We start from the raw sequence: 23,059 nt of genomic DNA on the forward strand, positions 1-23,059 counted from the left end.
ATGTGTTGATCAGTAGCTAAATGAGTAACTATATGGGTTATTGATTGGTTGCCCAAGTATTTGTATGGGAGACTGAGTGTGTGTGTGGGTGGCTGGGAGGTGTATGACTCTGTGCATAGATGTGTGAGCAGTTGATTTACTAGATGTATGGGTTCAAAAGTGCATGTTGAAACAGCTGTATGGGCGGTTGACTGTGTGCATGAGTGTATTGGTGAGTGAATGGATATCTCAGTGCTACATGTCAAAGTAAGTACATATGTAAAACACAGTACATGTGAGAGTTGACATATATAAATAACTGTGCATAAGAGCCAGTGAATGTGTGAGTGGCTGTATGGATCATTGTGAACTTGTATCAGGGATTGTATAAGAGAGTAAATATGTGTTAGTATATGTTTGAATAAGTAAGGTGTGCATAACTGTATAGTTGAGGAAATGGAGGTGTGATTGATTCTTTGCATGACTGACTAGGTGTGTGAGTAACTCCATGGATGAGTGACAGTCTGTGAGTGTCTGTTTACACTGAGTGTATCTAAGGTTATATTAGAGTCTGAAGAGGTTCATCGTATTATCACATGAATGATGTCATCAGTGATGTGATCAGTAATGTCAAATGAGATGTCATCAGTGATGTCATCAGTGATGTCATTTGAGATGTCATCAGTGATGTCATCAGTGATGTCATTTGAGATGTCATCAGTGATGTCATTTGAGATGTCATCAGTGATGTCACTGACCATGTCATGAATGATGTAATATGTGACATGATCAGCAGTGGATTGCGGGTGCGCGATATATAGTTAGTGCAACTAACTATATATGCGAATTTCAATGGTTTGTGTGAGTAAAATAAGGTTTTGTAAATGCTCATTCCTAACTATATATGGTCTATAACCTATGTTTTTTTCAGTGAATTTTCAAGGTTTTGTAAATGCTAATTCCTAACTATATATGGTCTATAACCTATGGTTTTTTCAGTGAATGTATATATATATATAACATTTCTATGGCAAAATGAAACCCCTCATTTTGTTCCTTTGCAAATTAAATGTTTTAAGTGTTAACACTTTATTCCAATCAAGATGACTTCAGGTGTGCTATACTTTTGTCATAAGTAAGACTGTTAGCGCTCTAGTTGTTCTTTAGAACACTCTGGGACATTCTGTCACTGGGCTATAGTTGGGCTACATCTGGATGATATTTGGGCTACATTTGTTTTTTTTTGTCTCTGGTGGCCATCTTTGGGCTACATTGGGCTACATTGGGCTACATTTGGGCTCTAACATATATATAGCCCAATGTAGCCCAATATATATTTTTCAAAGTTAATTTTCGTAAAATCCACTGGAGCATATATCTTGAACATAGCAAAGGCACATCGGGCGACCAGTCCCTACAATTTTGCCAAGTGTTGTGGAAATCCATTCAACCGTTCAAGCTAAAAGTCAGTCCAACCGCCCTATGGAAAACTCAATGTTAAAAACACGTTTTGGGACCCCCCTTTTTTCTCGGCCCCCGCTTGATGAAACCCCCCCCCAAACTTTCAGGGGACGCTCAGAAACAAAATGTGCCATTTTCCTTAAAATTTCAGCCAATTCCGTCCATCAACGCCAAAGTTATTCAACATAGAATTTTCAGAAATCCCTATTCAAAAAAATCCTAACTATATATACCTACTGGCGACCGCCAGTAGGTAATATATAACATTTCTATGGCAAAATTAAACCTCTCATTTTGTTCCTTTGCAAATTAAATGTTTTAAGTGTTAACACTTTATTCCAATCAAGATGACTTCAGGTGTGCCATACTTTTGTCATAAGTAAGACTGTTAGCGCTCTAGTTGTTCTTTAGAACACTCTGGGACATTCTGTCACTGGGCTATAGTTGGGCTACATCTGGCTGATATTTGGGCTACATTTGTTTTTTTTTGTCTCTGGTGGCCATCTTTGGGCTACATTGGGCTATATTTGGGCTCCAACATATATATAGCCCAATGTATCCCAATATATATTTTTCAAAGTTAATTTTCGTAAAAACCACTGGAGCATATATCTTGAGACATAGCAAAGGCACATCGGGCTACCAGTCCCTACAATTTTGCCAAGTTTTGTGGAAATCCATTCAGCCGTTCGAGCTAAAAGTGAGTCCAACCGCCCTATGGAAAACTCAATGTTGAAAACACGTTTTGGGACCCCCATTTTTTCTCGGCCCCGCTTGACGAAACCCCCCCAAATTTTCGGGGGTTGCTCAGAAACAAAATGTGCCATTTTCCTGAAAATTTCAGCCAATTCCGTCCACAAACGCCAAAGTTATTCGACATAGAATTTTCAGAAATCCCATAGGAAAAAAATCCTAACTATATATACCTACTGGCTATCGCCAGTAGGTAATATATATATATATATATATATATATTCGCCAATCACAAAGCAAAAAGAAATTGCTGGCGCACTCCCCTCCAGAAAGGAATATTACCACTCCATTATCAGATGCAAAGAAACGGGTTTATTTTTCCATAGTCATTCGCATGGGATCACGAGCTGGATGGTAGTTATAGTTAGGATTGGCTACCATAGGAAATTCCAAACATTCTATTGAGACTCGTTCTTTGATTAAATTGATAGCCCTGGTTTTGGTATGGTGAGGAACTACCAACGCTATCTGAATCTGACGAGTTCGAAAAAGTTGTTACTTTTCTCCTTCTCATTTCTATTGGTTCATTTTGAGGATCTGATGGATTGGGGTCCATATAGGAATAGTATCCATCTACTTAGTAGGGGTATACTTTTTCTTTGTTGTAATATTTCAGATCTTTTTGAAATTTGTCTAGTTTTCTTTTTGAAAGATAGTCAGTATAGGAGTTTAATTAAGTTTCTACTTCTTCAAGTCTTTTTTTGATATCTGGTATGTTATCTAATGATTTAATTTTATTTTCTAAATCTTGTATTTCTTGTAATAATTCCAACAAAACTGTTTTAGCTGTCTCAACTATCAGCATCATCATATCTCTTGAACACCTATTTGCAATAAGGGACCATTTTTCTAGAAAATGTTTTACTTGTATAAATAGGCCCGGGATGTTTTTAATTTGTAAGCCTTGCGGAATAACTCCTGCCTTTAGGTAATCAAGGATGAATTTGCCATGTAACTCAATACGTCTGGTCTTTTTCTTAAGATCTAGTAATTTTTGTAATTCTTCATTATGGCTGGCATTAGCTGTGGTAATATTATCAAAATGTATTGCTGCACCTACCATAGATACAAAGTCTTCTTCTGAAAAGCCAAAAGATTGCATGTTGGCCATAGTGTTTCAAAATGGCGAAGAATTGATATAGGACAGAAAAAATGTTAAATTTAGTGATTGGGTCAAGAGTCTCTATTTATGGAAAAGAAAAAATTGTTTGGAAGGAAAATGAAGGAGAAAAGGGTGAAGAATAGACTAGAGGAGGAGAGATATTCGAATAAAGATTGAACAAAAATAGTCAAAACTAATCCAAGTGATATATAAAGATATTAATCAAGGCACTTCATTTATAAAGTGTCCGTTACATAACCATTGAACTGCTCTTATAAACATTGAGTGATTAAACTAAGGCTAAACCCCTCATGGAAGGTCCATGAGTAACACACTTTGGAAAGGAAGGGGACCCCTACTTCTAATGTCGTCACTACTAGTAGGGAATAAATTAAACTATTTTTTGAAAGAACGAACAGTATTGAACATGGTCATTAAGCCAAGAAACCCAAGAACTATAAATACATAAAATGAGTATTGTGACATGTAAACAAAATTAGTCGAAACCAGTTTTACTGTTTATATTCAAAATAGTATTTGTGATTTATTTAAATATTTTTTTCATTTTTGTTAAGATTTTCTTTTATAAAAATACCTATAAATCATTAAAAAATCAATGACATACATTTAGTGATTTTAGAAAAATATCTAAACATAATCAAACATAGAAGAAGGAAAGAGGGGGGGGAAAGAATGCAAAACAACACAAATGACTATGGTGGTAATTCGGGCAAGTGGAGTAAGCAAAGCGGTGGATTGAGACTCGTTCTTTGATTAAATTGATAGCCCTGGTTTTGGTATGGTGAGGAACTACCAACGCTATCTGAATCTGACGAGTTCAAAAAAGTTGTTACTTTTCTCCTTCTCATTTCTATTGGATCATTTTGAGGATCTGATGGATTGGGGTCCATATAGGAATAGTATCCATCTACTAAGTAGGGGTATACTTTTTCTTTGTTGTAATATTTCAGATCTTTTTGAAATTTGTCTAGTTTTCTTTTTGAAAGATAGTCAGTATAGGAGTTTAATTCGGTTTCTACTTCTTCAAGTCTTTTTTTGATATCTGGTATGCTATTTAATGATTTTATTTTATTTTCTAAATCTTGTATTTCTTGTAATAATTCCAACAAAACTGTTTTAGCTGTCTCAACTATCAGCATCATCATATCTCTTGAACACCTATTTGCAATAAGGGACCATTTTTCTAGAAAATGTTTTACTTGTATAAATAGGCCCGGGATGTTTTTAATTTGTAAGCCTTGCGGAATAACTCCTGCCTTTAGGTAATCAAGGATGAATTTGCCATGTAACTCAATACGTCTGGTCTTTTTCTTAAGCTCTAGTAATTTTTGTAATTCTTCATTATGGCTGGCATTAGCTGTGGTAATATTATCAAAATGTATTGCTGCACCTACCATAGATACAAAGTCTTCTTCTGAAAAGCCAAAAGATTGCATGTTGGCCATAGTGTTTCAAAATGGGGAATAATTGAAATAGGACAGAAAAAATGTTAAATTTAGTGATTGGGTCAAGAGTCTCTATTTATGGAAAAAAGAAAATTGTTTGGAAGGAAAATGAAGGAGAAAAGGGTGAAGAATAGACTAGAGGAGGAGAGATATTCGAATAAAGATTGAACAAAAATAGTCAAAACTAATCCAAGTGATATATAAGGATATTAATCAAGGCACTTAATTTATAAAGTGTCCGTTACATAACCATTGAACTGCTCTTATAAACATTGAGTGATTAAACTAAGGCTAAACCCCTCATGGAAGGTCCATGAGTAACACACTTTGGAAAGGAAGGGGACCCCTACTTCTAATGTCGTCACTACTAGTAGGGAATACATTAAACTATTTTTTGAAAGAACGAACAGTATTGAACATGGTCATTAAGCCAAGAAACCCAAGAACAACTATAAATACATAAAATGAGTATTGTGACATGTAAACAAAATTAGTTGAAATCAGTCTTACTGTTTATATTCAAAATAGTATTTGTGATTTATTTAAATATTTTCTTCATTTTTGTTAAGATTTTCTTTTATAAAAATACCTATAAATCATTAAAAAATCAATGACATACATTTAGTGATTTTAGAAAAATATCTAAACATAATCAAACATAGAAGAAGGAAAGAGGGGGGGGGAAAAGAATGCAAAACAACACAAATGACTATGGTGGTAATTCGGGCAAGTGGAGTAAGCAAAGCGGTGGATTGAGACTCGTTCTTTGATTAAATTGATAGCCCTGGTTTTGGTATGGTGAGGAACTACCAACGCTATCTGAATCTGACGAGTTCGAAAAAGTTGTTACTTTTCTCCTTCTCATTTCTATTGGATCATTTTGAGGATCTGATGGATTGGGGTCCATATAGGAATAGTATCCATCTACTAAGTAGGGGTATACTTTTTCTTTGTTGTAATATTTCAGATCTTTTTGAAATTTGTCTAGTTTTCTTTTTGAAAGATAGTCAGTATCGGAGTTTAATTCGGTTTCTACTTCTTCAAGTCTTTTTTTGATATCTGGTATGCTATTTAATGATTTTATTTTATTTTCTAAATCTTGTATTTCTTGTAATAATTCCAACAAAACTGTTTTAGCTGTCTCAACTATCAGCATCATCATATCTCTTGAACACCTATTTGCAATAATGGACCATTTTTCTAGAAAATGTTTTACTTGTATAAATAGGCCTGGGATGTTTTTAATTTGTAAGCCTTGCGGAATAACTCCTGCCTTTAGGTAATCAGGGATGAATTTGCCATGTAACTCAATACGTCTGGTCTTTTTCTTAAGCTCTAGTAATTTTTGTAATTCTTCATTATGGCTGGCATTAGCTGTGGTAATATTATCAAAATGTATTGCTGCACCTACCATAGATACAAAGTCTTCTTCTGAAAAGCCAAAAGATTGCATGTTGGCCATAGTGTTTCAAAATGGGGAATAATTGATATAGGACAGAAAAAATGTTAAATGTAGTGATTGGGTCAAGAGTCTCTATTTATGGAAAAGAGAAAATTGTTTGGAAGGAAAATGAAGGAGAAAAGGGTGAAGAATAGACTAGAGGAGGAGAGATATTCGAATAAAGATTGAACAAAAATAGTCAAAACTAATCCAAGTGATATATAAGAATATTAATCAAGGCACTTAATTTATAAAGTGTCCTTTACATAACCATCGAACTGCTCTCATAAACATTGAGTGATTAAACTAAGGCTAAACCCCTCATGGAAGGTCCATGAGTAACACAATTTGGAAAGGAAGGGGACCCCTACTTCTAATGTCGTCACTACTAGTAGGGAATAAATTAAACTATTTTTTGAAAGAACGAACAGTAGTGAACATGGTCATTAAGCCAAGAAACCCAAGAACAACTATAAATACATAAAATGAGTATTGTGACATGTAAACAAAATTAGTCGAAACCAGTCTTACTGTTTATATTCAAAATAGTATTTGTCATTTATTTAAATATTTTTTTCATTTTTGTTAAGATTTTCTTTTATAAAAATACCTATAAATCATTAAAAAATCAATGACATACATTTAGTGATTTTAGAAAAATATCTAAACATAATCAAACATAGAAGAAGGAAAGAGGGGGGGGAAAAAGAATGCAAAACAACACAAATGACTATGGTGGTAATTCGGGCAAGTGGAGTAAGCAAAGCGGTGGATTGAGACTCGTTCTTTGATTAAATTGATAGCCCTGGTTTTGGTATGGTGAGGAACTACCAACGCTATCTGAATCTGACGAGTTCGTAAAAGTTGTTACTTTTCTCCTTCTCATTTCTATTGGATCATTTTGAGGATCTGATGGATTGGGGTCCATATAGGAATAGTATCCATCTACTAAGTAGGGGTATACTTTTTCTTTGTTGTAATATTTCAGATCTTTTTGAAATTTGTCTAGTTTTCTTTTTGAAAGATAGTCAGTATAGGAGTTTAATTCGGTTTCTACTTCTTCAAGTCTTTTTTTGATATCTGGTATGCTATTTAATGATTTTATTTTATTTTCTAAATCTTGTATTTCTTGTAATAATTCCAACAAAACTGTTTTAGCTGTCTCAACTATCAGCATCATCATATCTCTTGAACACCTATTTGCAATAAGGGACCATTTTTCTAGAAAATGTTTTACTTGTATAAATAGGCCCGGGGTGTTTTTAATTTGTAAGCCTTGCGGAATAACTCCTGCCTTTAGGTTATCAAGGATGAATTTGCCATGTAACTCAATACGTCTGGTCTTTTTCTTAAGCTCTAGTAATTTTTGTAATTCATCATTATGGCTGGCATTAGCTGTGGTAATATTATCAAAATGTATTGCTGCACCTACCATAGATACAAAGTCTTCTTCTGAAAAGCCAAAAGATTGCATGTTGGCCATAGTGTTTCAAAATGGGGAATAATTGATATAGGACAGAAAAAATGTTAAATTTAGTGATTGGGTCAAGAGTCTCTATTTATGGAAAAAAGAAAATTGTTTGGAAGGAAAATGAAGGAGAAAAGGGTGAAGAATAGACTAGAGGAGGAGAGATATTCGAATAAAGATTGAACAAAAATAGTCAAAACTAATCCAAGTGATATATAAGGATATTAATCAAGGCACTTAATTTATAAAGTGTCCGTTACATAACCATTGAACTGCTCTTATAAACATTGAGTGATTAAACTAAGGCTAAACCCCTCATGGAAGGTCCATGAGTAACACACTTTGGAAAGGAAGGGGACCCCTACTTCTAATGTCGTCACTACTAGTAGGGAATAAATTAAACTATTTTTTGAAAGAACGAACAGTATTGAACATGGTCATTAAGCCAAGAAACCCAAGAACAACTATAAATACATAAAATGAGTATTGTGCCATGTAAATAAAATTAGTCGAAACCAGTCTTACTGTTTATATTCAAAATAGTATTTGTGATTTATTTAAATATTTTCTTTATTTTTGTTAAGATTTTCTTTTATAAAAATACCTATAAATCATTAAAAAATCAATGACATACATTTAGTGATTTTAGAAAAATATCTAAACATAATCAAACATAGAAGAAGGAAAGAGGGGGGGAAAAAGAATGCAAAACAACACAAATGACTATGGTGGTAATTCGGGCAAGTGGAGTAAGCAAAGCAGTGGATTGATAGCCCTGGTTTTGGTATGGTGAGGAACTACCAACGCTATCTGAATCTGACAAGTCCGAAAAAGTTGTTACTTTTCTCCTTCTCATTTCTATTGGATCATTTTGAGGATCTGATGGATTGGGGTCCATATAGGAATAGTATCCATCTACTAAGTAGGGGTATACTTTTTCTTTGTTGTAATATTTCAGATCTTTTTGAAATTTGTCTAGTTTTCTTTTTGAAAGATAGTCAGTATAGGGGTTTAATTCGGTTTCTACTTCTTCAAGTCTTTTTTTGATATCTGGTATGCTATTTAATGATTTTATTTTATTTTCTAAATCTTGTATTTCTTGTTATAATTCCAACAAAACTGTTTTAGCTGTCTCAACTATCAGCATCATCATATCTCTTGAACACCTATTTGCAATAAGGGACCATTTTTCTAGAAAATGTTTTACTTGTATAAATAGGCCTGGGATGTTTTTAATTTGTAAGCCTTGCGGAATAACTCCTGCCTTTAGGTAATCAAGGATGAATTTGCCATGTAACTCAATACGTCTGGTCTTTTTCTTAAGCTCTAGTAATTTTTGTAATTCTTCATTATGGCTGGCATTAGCTGTGGTAATATTATCAAAATGTATTGCTGCACCTACCATAGATACAAAGTCTTCTTCTGAAAAGCCAAAAGATTGCATGTTGGCCATAGTGTTTCAAAATGGGGAATAATTGATATAGGACAGAAAAAATGTTAAATGTAGTGATTGGGTCAAGAGTCTCTATTTATGGAAAAGAGTAAATTGTTTGGAAGGAAAATGAAGGAGAAAAGGGTGAAGAATAGACTAGAGGAGGAGAGATATTCGAATAAAGATTGAACAAAAATAGTCAAAACTAATCCAAGTGATATATAAGAATATTAATCAAGGCACTTAATTTATAAAGTGTCCTTTACATAATCATCGAACTGCTCTTATAAACATTGAGTGATTAAACTAAGGCTAAACCCCTCATGGAAGGTCCATGAGTAACACAATTTGGAAAGGAAGGGGACCCCTACTTCTAATGTCGTCACTACTAGTAGGGAATAAATTAAACTATTTTTTGAAAGAACGAACAGTAGTGAACATGGTCATTAAGCCATGAAACCCAAGAACAACTATAAATACATAAAATGAGTATTGTGACATGTAAACAAAATTAGTCGAAACCAGTCTTACTGTTTATATTCAAAATAGTATTTGTGATTTATTTAAATATTTTCTTCATTTTTGATAAGATTTTCTTTTATAAAAATAACTATAAATCATTAAAAAATCAATGACATACATTTAGTGATTTTTGAAAAATATCTAAACATAATCAAACATAGAAGAAGGAAAGAGGGGGGAAAAAAGAATGCAAAACAACACAAATGACTATGGTGGTAATTCGGGCTAGTGGAGTAAGCAAAGCGGTGGATGGAGACTCGTTCTTTGATTAAATTGATAGCCCTGGTTTTGGTATGGTGAGGAACTACCAACGCTATCTGAATCTGACGAGTTCGAAAAAGTTGTTACTTTTCTCCTTCTCATTTCTATTGGTTCATTTTGAGGATCTGATGGATTGGGGTCCATATAGGAATAGTATCCATCTACTAAGTAGGGGTATACTTTTTCTTTGTTGTAATATTTCAGATCTTTTTGAAATTTGTCTAGTTTTCTTTTTGAAAGATAGTCAGTATAGGAGTTTAATTCAGTTTCTACTTTTTCAAGTCTTTTTTTGATATCTGGTATGTTATCTAATGATTTTATTTTATTTTCTAAATCTGGTATTTCTTGTAATAATTCCAACAAAACTGTTTTAGCTGTCTCAACTATGAGCATCATCATATCTCTTGAACACCTATTTGCAATAAGGGACCATTTTTCTAGAAAATTTATTACTTGTATAAATAGGCCCGGGATGTTTTTAATTTGTACGCCTTGCGGAATAACTCCTGCCTTTAGGTAATCAAGGATGAATTTGCCATGTAAGTCAATACGTCTGGTCTTTTTCTTAAGATCTAGTAATTTTGTAATTCTTCATTATGGCTGGCATTAGCTGTGGTAATATTATCAAAATGTATTGCTGCACCTACCATAGATACAAAGTCTTCTTCTGAAAAGCCAAAAGATTGCATGTTGGCCATAGTGTTTCAAAATGGCAAAGAATTGATATAGGACAGAATTTTTGTTAAATTTAGTGATCGGGTCAAGAGTCTCTATTTATGGAAAAGAGAAAATTGTTTGGAAGGAAAATGAAGGAGAAAAGGGTGAAGAATACAATAGAGGAGAGAGATTTTCAAATAAAGATTGAACAAAAATAGTCAAAACTAATCCAAGTGATATATAAGGATATCAATCAAGGCACTTAATTCATAAAGTGTCCTTTACATAACCATCGAACTGCTCTTATAAACATTGAGTGATTAAACTAAGGCTAAACCCCTCATGGAAGGTCCATGAGTAACACAATTTAGAAAGGAAGGGGACCCCTACTTCTAATGTCGTCACTACTAGTAGGGAATAAATTAAACTATTTTTTGAAAGAACGAACAGTAGTGAACATGGTCATTAAGCCAAGAAACCCAAGAACAACTATAAATACATAAAATGAGTATTGTGACATGTAAACAAAATTGGTCGAAACCAGTCTTACTGTTTATATTCAAAATAGTATTTGTGCTTTATTTCAATATTTTCTTCATTTTTGTTAAGATTTTCTTTTATAAAAATACCTATAAATCATTAAAAAATCAATGACATACATTTAGTGATTTTAGAAAAATATCTAAACATAATCAAACATAGAAGAAGGAAAGAGGGGGGGAAAAAGAATGCAAAACAACACAAATGACCATGGTGGTAATTCGGGCTAGTGTAGTAAGCAAAGCGGTGGATTGAGACTCGTTCTTTGATTAAATTGATAGCCCTGGTTTTGGTATGGTGAGGAACTACCAACGCTATCTGAATCTGACGAGTTCGTAAAAGTTGTTACTTTTCTCCTTCTCATTTCTATTGGATCATTTTGAGGATCTGATGGATTGGGGTCCATATAGGAATAGTATCCATCTACTAAGTAGGGGTATACTTTTTCTTTGTTGTAATATTTCAGATCTTTTTGAAATTTGTCTAGTTTTCTTTTTGAAAGATAGTCAGTATAGGAGTTTAATTCGGTTTCTACTTCTTCAAGTCTTTTTTTGATATCTGGTATGCTATTTAATGATTTTATTTTATTTTCTAAATCTTGTATTTCTTGTAATAATTCCAACAAAACTGTTTTAGCTGTCTCAACTATCAGCATCATCATATCTCTTGAACACCTATTTGCAATAAGGGACCATTTTTCTAGAAAATGTTTTACTTGTATAAATAGGCCCGGGATGTTTTTAATTTGTAAGCCTTGCGGAATAACTCCTGCCTTTAGGTAATCAAGGATGAATTTGCCATGTAACTCAATACGTCTGGTCTTTTTCTTAAGCTCTAGTAATTTTTGTAATTCTTCATTATGGCTGGCATTAGCTGTGGTAATATTATCAAAATGTATTGCTGCACCTACCATAGATACAACGTCTTCTTCTGAAAAGCCAAAAGATTGCATGTTGGCCATAGTGTTTCAAAATGGGGAATAATTGATATAGGACAGAAAAAATGTTAAATTTAGTGATTGGGTCAAGAGTCTCTATTTATGGAAAAAAGAAAATTGTTTGGAAGGAAAATGAAGGAGAAAAGGGTGAAGAATAGACTAGAGGAGGAGAGATATTCGAATAAAGATTGAACAAAAATAGTCAAAACTAATCCAAGTGATATATAAGGATATTAATCAAGGCACTTAATTTATAAAGTGTCCGTTACATAACCATTGAACTGCTCTTATAAACATTGAGTGATTAAACTAAGGCTAAACCCCTCATGGAAGGTCCATGAGTAACACACTTTGGAAAGGAAGGGGACCCCTACTTCTAATGTCGTCACTACTAGTAGGGAATAAATTAAACTATTTTTTGAAAGAACGAACAGTATTGAACATGGTCATTAAGCCAAGAAACCAAAGAACAACTATAAATACATAAAATGAGTATTGTGACATGTAAACAAAATTAGTCGAAACCAGTCTTACTGTTTATATTTAAAATAGTATTTGTGATTTATTTAAATATTTTCTTCATTTTTGTTAAGATTTTCTTTTATAAAAATACCTATAAATCATTAAAAAATCAATGACATACATTTAGTGATTTTAGAAAAATATCTAAACATAATCAAACATAGAAGAAGGAAAGAGGGGGGGGAAAAGAATGCAAAACAACACAAATGACTATGGTGGTAATTCGGGCAAGTGGAGTAAGCAAAGCGGTGGATTGATAGCCCTGGTTTTGGTATGGTGAGGAACTACCAACGCTATCTGAATCTGACGAGTTCGAAAAAGTTGTTACTTTTCTCCTTCTCATTTCTATTGGATCATTTTGAGGATCTGATGGATTGGGGTCCATATAGGAATAGTATCCATCTACTAAGTAGGGGTATACTTTTTCTTTGTTGTAATATTTCAGATCTTTTTGAAATTTGTCTAGTTTTCTTTTTGAAAGATAGTCAGTATAGGAGTTTAATTCGGTTTCTACTTCTTCAAGTCTTTTTTTGATATCTGGTATGCTATTTAATGATTTTATTTTATTTTCTAAATCTTGTATTTCTTGTAATAATTCCAACAAAACTGTTTTAGCTGTCTCAACTATCAGCATCATCATATCTCTTGAACACCTATTTGCAATAAGGGACCATTTTTCTAGAAAATGTTTTACTTGTATAAATAGGCCTGGGATGTTTTTAATTTGTAAGCCTTGCGGAATAACTCCTGCCTTTAGGTAATCAAGGATGAATTTGCCATGTAACTCAATACGTCTGGTCTTTTTCTTAAGCTCTAGTAATTTTTGTAATTCTTCATTATGGCTGGCATTAGCTGTGGTAATATTATCAAAATGTATTGCTGCACCTACCATAGATACAAAGTCTTCTTCTGAAAAGCCAAAAGATTGCATGTTGCCCATAGTGTTTCAAAATGGGGAATAATTAATATAGGACAGAAAAAATGTTAAATGTAGTGATTGGGTCAAGAGTCTCTATTTATGGAAAAGAGTAAATTGTTTGGAAGGAAAATGAAGGAGAAAAGGGTGAAGAATAGACTAGAGGAGGAGAGATATTCGAATAAAGATTGAACAAAAATAGTCAAAACTAATCCAAGTGATATATAAGAATATTAATCAAGGCACTTAATTTATAAAGTGTCCTTTACATAATCATCGAACTGCTCTTATAAACATTGAGTGATTAAACTAAGGCTAAACCCCTCATGGAAGGTCCATGAGTAACACAATTTGGAAAGGAAGGGGACCCCTACTTCTAATGTCGTCACTACTAGTAGGGAATAAATTAAACTATTTTTTGAAAGAACGAACAGTAGTGAACATGGTCATTAAGCCAAGAAACCCAAGAACAACTATAAATACATAAAATGAGTATTGTGACATGTAAACAAAATTAGTCGAAACCGGTCTTACTGTTTATATTCAAAATAGTATTTGTGATTTATTTAAATATTTTCTTCATTTTTGATAAGATTTTCTTTTATAAAAATACCTATAAATCATTAAAAAATCAATGACATACATTTAGTGATTTTAGAAAAATATCTAAACATAATCAAACATAGAAGAAGGAAAGAGGGGGGAAAAAAGAATGCAAAACAACACAAATGACTATGGTGGTAATTCGGGCTAGTGGAGTAAGCAAAGCGGTGGATGGAGACTCGTTCTTTGATTAAATTGATAGCCCTGGTTTTGGTATGGTGAGGAACTACCAACGCTATCTGAATCTGACGAGTTCGAAAAAGTTGTTACTTTTCTCCTTCTCATTTCTATTGGTTCATTTTGAGGATCTGATGGATTGGGGTCCATATAGGAATAGTATCCATCTACTAAGTAGGGGTATACTTTTTCTTTGTTGTAATATTTCAGATCTTTTTGAAATTTGTCTAGTTTTCTTTTTGAAAGATAGTCAGTATAGGAGTTTAATTCAGTTTCTACTTCTTCAAGTCTTTTTTTGATATCTGGTATGTTATCTAATGATTTTATTTTATTTTCTAAATCTTGTATTTCTTGTAATAATTCCAACAAAACTGTTTTAGCTGTCTCAACTATGAGCATCATCATATCTCTTGAACACCTATTTGCAATAAGGGACCATTTTTCTATAAAATGTATTACTTGTATAAATAGGCCCGGGATGTTTTTAATTTGTAAGCCTTGCGGAATAACTCCTGCCTTTAGGTAATCAAGGATGAATTTGCCATGTAAGTCAATACGTCTGGTCTTTTTCTTAAGATCTAGTAATTTTGTAATTCTTCATTATGGCTGGCATTAGCTGTGGTAATATTATCAAAATGTATTGCTGCACCTACCATAGATACAAAGTCTTCTTCTGATAAGCCAAAAGATTGCATGTTGGCCATAGTGTTTCAAAATGGCAAAGAATTGATATAGGACAGAAGTTTTTTTAAATTTAGTGATCGGGTCAAGAGTCTCTATTTATGGAAAAGAGAAAATTGTTTGGAAGGAAAATGAAGGAGAAAAGGGTGAAGAATACAATAGAGGAGAGAGATTTTCAAATAAAGATTGAACAAAAATAGTCAAAACTAATCCAAGTGATATATAAGGATATCAATCAAGGCACTTAATTTATAAAGTGTCCTTTACATAACCATCGAACTGCTCTTATAAACATTGAGTGATTAAACTAAGGCTAAACCCCTCATGGAAGGTCCATGAGTAACACAATTTAGAAAGGAAGGGGACCCCTACTTCTAATGTCGTCACTACTAGTAGAGAATAAATTAAACTATTTTTTGAAAGAACGAACAGTAGTGAACATGGTCATTAAGCCAAGAAACCCAAGAACAACTATAAATACATAAAATGAGTATTGTGACATGTAAACAAAATTGGTCGAAACCAGTCTTACTGTTTATATTCAAAATAGTATTTGTGCTTTATTTCAATATTTTCTTCATTTTTGTTAAGATTTTCTTTTATAAAAATACCTATAAATCATTAAAAAATCAATGACATACATTTAGTGATTTTAGAAAAATATCTAAACATAATCAAACATAGAAGAAGGAAAGAGGGGGGGAAAAAGAATGCAAAACAACACAAATGACCATGGTGGTAATTCGGGTTAGTGTAGTAAGCAAAGCGGTGGATTGAGACTCGTTCTTTGATTAAATTGATAGCCCTGGTTTTGGTATGGTGAGGAACTACCAACGCTATCTGAATCTGACGAGTTCGTAAAAGTTGTTACTTTTCTCCTTCTCATTTCTATTGGATCATTTTGAGGATCTGATGGATTGGGGTCCATATAGGAATAGTATCCATCTACTAAGTAGGGGTATACTTTTTCTTTGTTGTAATATTTCAGATCTTTTTGAAATTTGTCTAGTTTTCTTTTTGAAAGATAGTCAGTATAGGAGTTTAATTCGGTTTCTACTTCTTCAAGTCTTTTTTTGATATCTGGTATGCTATTTAATGATTTTATTTTATTTTCTAAATCTTGTATTTCTTGTAATAATTCCAACAAAACTGTTTTAGCTGTCTCAACTATCAGCATCATCATATCTCTTGAACACCTATTTGCAATAAGGGACCATTTTTCTAGAAAATGTTTTACTTGTATAAATAGGCCTGGGATGTTTTTAATTTGTAAGCCTTGCAGAATTACTCCTGCCTTTAGGTAATCAAGGATGAATTTGCCATGTAACTCAATACGTCTGGTCTTTTTCTTAAGCTCTAGTAATTTTTGTAATTCTTCATTATGGCTGGCATTAGCTGTGGTAATATTATCAAAATGTATTGCTGCACCTACCATAGATACAAAGTCTTCTTCTGAAAAGCCAAAAGATTGCATGTTGGACATAGTGTTTCAAAATGGGGAATAATTGATATAGGACAGAAAAAATGTTAAATGTAGTGATTGGGTCAAGAGTCTCTATTTATGGAAAAGAGTAAATTGTTTGGAAGGAAAATGAAGGAGAAAAGGGTGAAGAATAGACTAGAGGAGGAGAGATATTCGAATAAAGATTGAACAAAAATAGTCAAAACTAATCCAAGTGATATATAAGAATATTAATCAAGGCACTTAATTTATAAAGTGTCCTTTACATAATCATCGAACTGCTCTTATAAACATTGAGTGATTAAACTAAGGCTAAACCCCTCATGGAAGGTCCATGAGTAACACAATTTGGAAAGGAAGGGGACCCCTACTTTTAATGTCGTCACTACTAGTAGGGAATAAATTAAACTATTTTTTGAAAGAACGAACAGTAGTGAACATGGTCATTAAGCCAAGAAACCCAAGAACAACTATAAATACATAAAATGAGTATTGTGACATGTAAACAAAATTAGTCGAAACCAGTCTTACTGTTTATATTCAAAATAGTATTTGTGATTTATTTAAATATTTTCTTCATTTTTGATAAGATTTTCTTTTATAAAAATACCTATAAATCATTAAAAAATCAATGACATACATTTAGTGATTTTAGAAAAATATCTAAACATAATCAAACATAGAAGAAGGAAAGAGGGGGGAAAAAAGAATGCAAAACAACACAAATGACTATGGTGGTAATTCGGGCTAGTGGAGTAAGCAAAGCGGTGGATGGAGACTCGTTCTTTGATTAAATTGATAGCCCTGGTTTTGGTATGGTGAGGAACTACCAACGCTATCTGAATCTGACGAGTTCGAAAAAGTTGTTACTTTTCTCCTTCTCATTTCTATTGGTTCATTTTGAGGATCTGATGGATTGGGGTCCATATAGGAATAGTATCCATCTACTAAGTAGGGGTATACTTTTTCTTTGTTGTAATATTTCAGATCTTTTTGAAATTTGTCTAGTTTTCTTTTTGAAAGATAGTCAGTATAGGAGTTTAATTCAGTTTCTACTTCTTCAAGTCTTTTTTTGATATCTGGTATGTTATCTAATGATTTTATTTTATTTTCTAAATCTTGTATTTCTTGTAATAATTCCAACAAAACTGTTTTAGCTGTCTCAACTATGAGCATCATCATATCTCTTGAACACCTATTTGCAATAAGGGACCATTTTTCTAGAAAATGTATTACTTGTATAAATAGGCCCGGGATGTTTTTAATTTGTAAGCCTTGCGGAATAACTCCTGCCTTTAGGTAATCAAGGATGAATTTGCCATGTAAGTCAATACGTCTGGTCTTTTTCTTAAGATCTAGTAATTTTGTAATTCTTCATTAGGGCTGGCATTAGCTGTGGTAATATTATCAAAATGTATTGCTGCACCTACCATAGATACAAAGTCTTCTTCTGAAAAGCCAAAAGATTGCATGTTGGCCATAGTGTTTCAAAATGGCAAAGAATTGATATAGGACAGAATTTTTTTTTTAAATTTAGTGATCGGGTCAAGAGTCTCTATTTATGGAAAAGAGAAAATTGTTTGGAAGGAAAATGAAGGCGAAAAGGGTGAAGAATACAATAGAGGAGAGAGATTTTCAAATAAAGATTGAACAAAAATAGTCAAAACTAATCCAAGTGATATATAAGGATATCAATCAAGGCACTTAATTTATAAAGTGTCCTTTACATAACCATCGAACTGCTCTTATAAACATTGAGTGATTAAACTAAGGCTAAACCCCTCATGGAAGGTCCATGAGTAACACAATTTGGAAAGGAAGGGGACCCCTACTTCTAATGTCGTCACTACTAGTAGGGAATAAATTAAACTATTTTTTGAAAGAACGAACAGTAGTGAACATGGTCATTAAGCCAAGAAACCCAAGAACAACTATAAATACATAAAATGAGTATTGTGACATGTAAACAAAATTAGTCGAAACCAGTCTTACTGTTTATATTCAAAATAGTATTTGTGATTTATTTAAATATTTTCTTCATTTTTGATAAGATTTTCTTTTATAAAAATACCTATAAATCATTAAAAAATCAATGACATACATTTAGTGATTTTAGAAAAATATCTAAACATAATCAAACATAGAAGAAGGAAAGAGGGGGGAAAAAGAATGCAAAACAACACAAATGACTATGGTGGTAATTCGGGCTAGTGGAGTAAGCAAAGCGGTGGATGGAGACTCGTTCTTTGATTAAATTGATAGCCCTGGTTTTGGTATGGTGAGGAACTACCAACGCTATCTGAATCTGACGAGTTCGAAAAAGTTGTTACTTTTCTCCTTCTCATTTCTATTGGTTCATTTTGAGGATCTGATGGATTGGGGTCCATATAGGAATAGTATCCATCTACTAAGTAGGGGTATACTTTTTCTTTGTTGTAATATTTCAGATCTTTTTGAAATTTGTCTAGTTTTCTTTTTGAAAGATAGTCAGTATAGGAGTTTAATTCAGTTTCTACTTCTTCAAGTCTTTTTTTGATATCTGGTATGTTATCTAATGATTTTATTTTATTTTCTAAATCTTGTATTTCTTGTAATAATTCCAACAAAACTGTTTTAGCTGTCTCAACTATGAGCATCATCATATCTCTTGAACACCTATTTGCAATAAGGGACCATTTTTTTATAAAATGTATTACTTGTATAAATAGGCCCGGGATGTTTTTAATTTGTAAGCCTTGCGGAATAACTCCTGCCTTTAGGTAATCAAGGATGAATTTGCCATGTAAGTCAATACGTCTGGTCTTTTTCTTAAGATCTAGTAATTTTGTAATTCTTCATTATGGCTGGCATTAGCTGTGGTAATATTATCAAAATGTATTGCTGCACCTACCATAGATACAAAGTCTTCTTCTGAAAAGCCAAAAGATTGCATGTTGGCCATAGTGTTTCAAAATGGCAAAGAATTGATATAGGACAGAAGTTTTTTTAAATTTAGTGATCGGGTCAAGAGTCTCTATTTATGGAAAAGAGAAAATTGTTTGGAAGGAAAATGAAGGAGAAAAGGGTGAAGAATACAATAGAGGAGAGAGATTTTCAAATAAAGATTGAACAAAAATAGTCAAAACTAATCCAAGTGATATATAAGGATATCAATCAAGGCACTTAATTTATAAAGTGTCCTTTACATAACCATCGAACTGCTCTTATAAACATTGAGTGATTAAACTAAGGCTAAACCCCTCATGGAAGGTCCATGAGTAACACAATTTAGAAAGGAAGGGGACCCCTACTTCTAATGTCGTCACTACTAGTAGGGAATAAATTAAACTATTTTTTGAAAGAACGAACAGTAGTGAACATGGTCATTAAGCCAAGAAACCCAAGAACAACTATAAATACATAAAATGAGTATTGTGACATGTAAACAAAATTGGTCGAAACCAGTCTTACTGTTTATATTCAAAATAGTATTTGTGCTTTATTTCAATATTTTCTTCATTTTTGTTAAGATTTTCTTTTATAAAAATACCTATAAATCATTAAAAAATCAATGACATACATTTAGTGATTTTAGAAAAATATCTAAACATAATCAAACATAGAAGAAGGAAAGAGGGGGGGGAAAAGAATGCAAAACAACACAAATGACCATGGTGGTAATTCGGGCTAGTGTAGTAAGCAAAGCGGTGGATTGAGACTCGTTCTTTGATTAAATTGATAGCCCTGGTTTTGGTATGGTGAGGAACTACCAACGCTATCTGAATCTGACGAGTTCGTAAAAGTTGTTACTTTTCTCCTTCTCATTTCTATTGGATCATTTTGAGGATCTGATGGATTGGGGTCCATATAGGAATAGTATCCATCTACTAAGTAGGGGTATACTTTTTCTTTGTTGTAATAATTCAGATCTTTTTGAAATTTGTCTAGTTTTCTTTTTGAAAGATAGTCAGTATAGGAGTTTAATTCGGTTTCTACTTCTTCAAGTCTTTTTTTGATATCTGGTATGCTATTTAATGATTTTATTTTATTTTCTAAATCTTGTATTTCTTGTAATAATTCCAACAAAACTGTTTTAGCTGTCTCAACTATCAGCATCATCATATCTCTTGAACACCTATTTGCAATAAGGGACCATTTTTCTAGAAAATGTTTTACTTGTATAAATAGGCCTGGGATGTTTTTAATTTGTAAGCCTTGCGGAATTACTCCTGCCTTTAGGTAATCAAGGATGAATTTGCCATGTAACTCAATACGTCTGGTCTTTTTCTTTAGCTCTAGTAATTTTTGTAATTCTTCATTATGGCTGGCATTAGCTGTGGTAATATTATCAAAATGTATTGCTGCACCTACCATAGATACAAAGTCTTCTTCTGAAAAGCCAAAAGATTGCATGTTGGACATAGTGTTTCAAAATGGGGAATAATTGATATAGGACAGAAAAAATGTTAAATGTAGTGATTGGGTCAAGAGTCTCTATTTATGGAAAAGAGAAAATTGTTTGGAAGGAAAATGAAGGAGAAAAGGGTGAAGAATAGACTAGAGGAGGTGAGATATTCGAATAAAGATTGAACAAAAATAGTCAAAACTAATCCAAGTGATATATAAGAATATTAATCAAGGCACTTAATTTATAAAGTGTCCTTTACATAATCATCGAACTGCTCTTATAAACATTGAGTGATTAAACTAAGGCTAAACCCCTCATGGAAGGTCCATGAGTAACACAATTTGGAAAGGAAGGGGACCCCTACTTCTAATGTCGTCACTACTAGTAGGGAATAAATTAAACTATTTTTTGAAAGAACGAACAGTAGTGAACATGGTCATTAAGCCAAGAAACCCAAGAACAACTATAAATACATAAAATGAGTATTGTGACATGTAAACAAAATTAGTCGAAACCAGTCTTACTGTTTATATTCAAAATAGTATTTGTGATTTATTTAAATATTTTCTTCATTTTTGATAAGATTTTCTTTTATAAAAATACCTATAAATCTTTAAAAAATCAATGACATACATTTAGTGATTTTAGAAAAATATCTAAACATAATCAAACATAGAAGAAGGAAAGAGGGGGAAAAAAGAATGCAAAACAACACAAATGACTATGGTGGTAATTCGGGCTAGTGGAGTAAGCAAAGCGGTGGATGGAGACTCGTTCTTTGATTAAATTGATAGCCCTGGTTTTGGTATGGTGAGGAACTACCAACGCTATCTGAATCTGACGAGTTCGAAAAAGTTGTTACTTTTCTCCTTCTATTTTCTATTGGTTCATTTTGAGGATCTGATGGATTGGGGTCCATATAGGAATAGTATCCATCTACTAAGTAGGGGTATACTTTTTCTTTGTTGTAATATTTCAGATCTTTTTGAAATTTGTCTAGTTTTCTTTTTGAAAGATAGTCAGTATAGGAGTTTAATTCAGTTTCTACTTCTTCAAGTCTTTTTTTGATATCTGGTATGTTATCTAATGATTTTATTTTATTTTCTAAATCTTGTATTTCTTGTAATAATTCCAACAAAACTGTTTTAGCTGTCTCAACTATGAGCATCATCATATCTCTTGAACACCTATTTGCAATAAGGGACCATTTTTCTAGAAAATGTATTACTTGTATAAATAGGCCCGGGATGTTTTTAATTTGTAAGCCTTGCGGAATAACTCCTGCCTTTAGGTAATCAAGGATGAATTTGCCATGTAAGTCAATACGTCTGGTCTTTTTCTTAAGATCTAGTAATTTTGTAATTCTTCATTATGGCTGGCATTAGCTGTGGTAATATTATCAAAATGTATTGCTGCACCTACCATAGATACAAAGTCTTCTTCTGAAAAGCCAAAAGATTGCATGTTGGCCATAGTGTTTCAAAATGGCAAAGAATTGATATAGGACAGAATTTTTTTTTTAAATTTAGTGATCGGGTCAAGAGTCTCTATTTATGGAAAAGAGAAAATTGTTTGGAAGGAAAATGAAGGCGAAAAGGGTGAAGAATACAATAGATGAGAGAGATTTTCAAATAAAGATTGAACAAAAATAGTCAAAACTAATCCAAGTGATATATAAGGATATCAATCAAGGCACTTAATTTATAAAGTGTCCTTTACATAACCATCGAACTGCTCTTATAAACATTGAGTGATTAAACTAAGGCTAAACCCCTCATGGAAGGTCCATGAGTAACACAATTTGGAAAGGAAGGGGACCCCTACTTCTAATGTCGTCACTACTAGTAGGGAATAAATTAAACTATTTTTTGAAAGAACGAACAGTAGTGAACATGGTCATTAAGCCAAGAAACCCAAGAACAACTATAAATACATAAAATGAGTATTGTGACATGTAAACAAAATTAGTCGAAACCAGTCTTACTGTTTATATTCAAAATAGTATTTGTGATTTATTTAAATATTTTCTTCATTTTTGATAAGATTTTCTTTTATAAAAATACCTATAAATCATTAAAAAATCAATGACATACATTTAGTGATTTTAGAAAAATATCTAAACATAATTAAACATAGAAGAAGGAAAGAGGGGGGAAAAAAGAATGCAAAACAACACAAATGACTATGGTGGTAATTCGGGCTAGTGGAGTAAGCAAAGCGGTGGATGGAGACTCGTTCTTTGATTAAATTGATAGCCCTGGTTTTGGTATGGTGAGGAACTACCAACGCTAT

This window comes from Lissotriton vulgaris, chromosome 6 (genome assembly GCF_964263255.1).
Source record: "Lissotriton vulgaris chromosome 6, aLisVul1.2, whole genome shotgun sequence".
Lineage (NCBI taxonomy): Eukaryota > Metazoa > Chordata > Amphibia > Caudata > Salamandridae > Lissotriton > Lissotriton vulgaris.